General features: G+C 37.2%; 1 non-coding gene across 1 annotated transcript; it reads left to right on the top strand.

Annotated features, from left to right (window-relative positions):
• Positions 1-967: 967 nt before the first annotated feature.
• Positions 968-1071, top strand: LOC130971700 (small nucleolar RNA R71). Its single transcript, XR_009082913.1, has one exon. It is a non-coding gene; the product is annotated as a small nucleolar RNA R71 (small nucleolar RNA).
• The last annotated feature ends 2299 nt before the right edge of the window (positions 1072-3370 follow it).

The raw sequence follows: 3370 nt of genomic DNA, 5'->3' as shown, positions 1-3370 counted from the left end.
GACATACTCATCCTCTTCAGAGGAAGAATACTCATCAGAGCTCATGAAAGGCAGTAGCAAGTCCAAGGGAATCTCTATGGTCTCAGTCTGAGCCTCAGATTCCCAAGGTTCCTCATTGGGGAACTCATTAGAGGCCAGTGGACGTCCAGTGAGGCCTTCCTCAGTGGCGTTCACTGCCTCTTCTTCCTCCCAGAATTCGGCCATGTTTATGGCTTTGCACTCTCCTTTTGGATTTTCTTCAGTGTTACTTGGGAGAGTGCTTGGAGGAAGTTCAGTAATTTTCTTGCTCAGCTGACCCACTTGTCCTTCCAAATTCCTAATGGAGGACCTTGTTTCAGTCATGAAACTTTGAGTGGTCTTTATTAGATCAGAGACCATTGTTGCTAAGTCAGAAGTATTCTGCTTAGAACTCTCTGTCTGTTGCTGAGAAGATGATGGAAAAGGCTTGCCATTGCTAAACCTGTTTCTTCCACCATTATTGTTATTGAAACCTTGTTGAGGTCTCTCTTGATTCTTCCATGAGAGATTTGGGTGATTTCTCCATGAAGAATTATAGGTGTTACCATAGGGTTCTCCTAGGTAATTTACCTCTTCCATGGAAGGGTTCTCAGGATCATAAGCTTCTTCCTCAGATGAAGCTTCCTTAGTACTGTTTGGTGCATTTTGCATTCCAGACAGACTTTGAGAAATCAAATTGACTTGTTGAGTCAATATCTTGTTCTGAGCCAATATGACATTCAGAGTGTCAATCTCAAGAACTCCTTTCTTCTGACTAGTCCCATTGTTCACAGGATTTCTCTCAGAAGTGTACATGAATTGGTTATTTGAAACCATTTCAATCAATTCTTGAGCTTCTGCAGGCGTCTTCTTTAGATGAAGAGATCCTCCTGCAGAGCTATCCAAGGACATTTTAGATAGTTCAGAGAGACCATCATAGAAAATACCTATGATGCTCCATTCAGAAAGCATGTCAGATGGACATCTTCTGATTAATTGTTTGTATCTTTCCCAAGCTTCATAGAGGGATTCTCCATCCTTTTGTCTAAAGGTTTGGACTTCCACTCTAAGCTTACTCCATCTTTGTGGTGGAAAGAACTTTGCCAAGAAGGCATTGACTAGCTTTTCCCAAGAGTCCAGGCTTTCTTTAGGTTGAGAGTCCAACCATATTCTAGCTCTGTCTCTTACAGCAAAAGGGAATAGCATCAGTCTATAGACTTCAGGGTCAACCCCATTAGTCTTGACTGTGTCACAGATTTGCAAGAATTCAGCTAAAAACTGATGAGGATCTTCCATTGGAAGTCCATGGAACTTGCAATTCTGTTGCATTAGAGAAACTAATTGAGGCTTAAGCTCAAAATTGTTTGCTCCAATGGCAGGGATAGAGATGCTTCTCCCATAAAAATCAGGAGTAGGTGCAGTAAAGTCACCCAGCACCTTCCTTGCATTGTTTGCATTGTTGTTGTTTTCTGCTGCCATGTTTTCTTCCTTGAAGAATTCGGTCAGGTCCTTTAAAGAGAGTTGTGCTTTGGCTTCTCTTAGCTTTCTCTTCAAAGTCCTTTCAGGTTCAGGATCAGCTTCAACAAGAATGCCTTTGTCCTTGCTCCTGCTCATATGAAAGAGAAGGGAACAAGAAAATGTGGAATCCTCTATGTCACAGTATAGAGATTCCTTTAAGTGTCAGAGGAAAAGAGAAATAGAAAGAAGAAGGAGAAGATAAATTCGAACTTTAGTTAGATAAGGTTCGAATTGTGCATTTAGAAGGAGTGGTACTCCATAAACAGAAGGATGTGGGAAGGAGGGAAGTTTATTTTCGAAAATCAAGTGAAAAATTTTGAAATTATTTTGAAAAACATTAATTAATTTTCGAAAATAAAAGTGGAAAAGAAACCAAGTGATTTTTGAAAAAGATTTTGAAATTAGAAATTAAAAAGATTTGATTGAAAACTGTTTTGAAAAAGATGTGGTTAAAAAGATTTAATTGAAAAGTTATGAGTTTAAAAAAGATGTGATTGAGAAGATATGATTTGAAAACATTTTTAAAAGATATGATTTGAAAACCATTTGAAAAGATATGATTTTAAAAATGAATGACTTGCCTAACAAGAAAAGATATGATTTGAAACATTCAAACCTTTCTCAACAGAAAAGGTAACAATCTTGTGATGTTCAATCAAATCATTAATTGTTAGTAAGTATCTTTTAAAAAGGAAAGAAATTGATTTTGAAAACATTTGATTGAAAAGATTTGATTTGAAAAAGATTTGATTTTGAAAAATTTGAAAAAAAATTGATTTGAAAACAAAATCTTCTCCCTAGCACCATCCTGGCGTTAAACGCCCAGAATGGTATACATTCTGGCGTTTAACGCCCAAAATGCTACCTCTTTGGGCGTTAAACGCCCAACCAGGTACCCTGGCTGGCGTTTGAACGCCAGTCTGCCTTCTTCACTGGGCATTTTTGAATGCTCAGCTTTTTCTGTATAATTCCTCTGCAGTATGTTCTGAATCTTCAATTCTTTGTATCATTGACTTGAAAAGACACAAATTAAAAATATTTTTGGATTTTTAATAATTAAAATGCAAAAGGAATCAATTAACAATGCATGCAAGACACCAAACTTAGCAGTTTGTATACTACTGACACTAACAATATGAGAATGCATATGAGACACAAAAAAATACTTCAAGTCAATAGAATTCAAAGATTAGAACACAAAATATATGCATGGATTTGAAAAATATAACAAAGACATGCATTTGACACCAAACTTAAGATGAGACTCTAGACTCAAACAAGAAATATTTTTGGATTTTTATGGTTTTGTAATTTTTTTTTGTGATTTTTGAAAATTTAAGTGAAAACATCAAAATTCTTAATGAGAATTCTAGGAATCAGTGCAATGCTAGTCTAAGATTCCGGTCCAGGAATTAGACATGGCTTCACAGCCAGCCAAGCTTTCAAAGAAAGCTTCGGTCCAAAACACTAGACATGACCAAAGGTCAGCCAAATCTTTAGCAGATCACTGCTCCAAGAGCAAAATTGATGAGAATCAACAAGCTCTTGTGGTGATAAGTTGAAACCTCGGTCCAATCAGATTAGACATGGCTTCTCAGCCAGCCAGATTTCAACAAATCATCATGAAACTCTAGAACTCATCTTCAAGAATTTCGAAAAAAATAACACCTAATCTAAGCAACAAGATGAACCGTCAGTTGTCCAGCCTAAACAATCCCGGGCAATAACACCAAAAATTTGATGTTGTTGCCAGATCTTGGCTCTGATGTTACCAAAAGCTTGCTCAAAACATGAACAATCCCCGGCAACGGCGCCAAAAACTTGGTCGGCGAAATTGTGAACTATACTTTTTCAC

The sequence above is a fragment of the Arachis stenosperma genome, chromosome 3, assembly GCF_014773155.1.
Source record: "Arachis stenosperma cultivar V10309 chromosome 3, arast.V10309.gnm1.PFL2, whole genome shotgun sequence".
NCBI lineage: Eukaryota > Viridiplantae > Streptophyta > Magnoliopsida > Fabales > Fabaceae > Arachis > Arachis stenosperma.
This window is presented reverse-complemented; position numbering and strand designations above follow the sequence as displayed.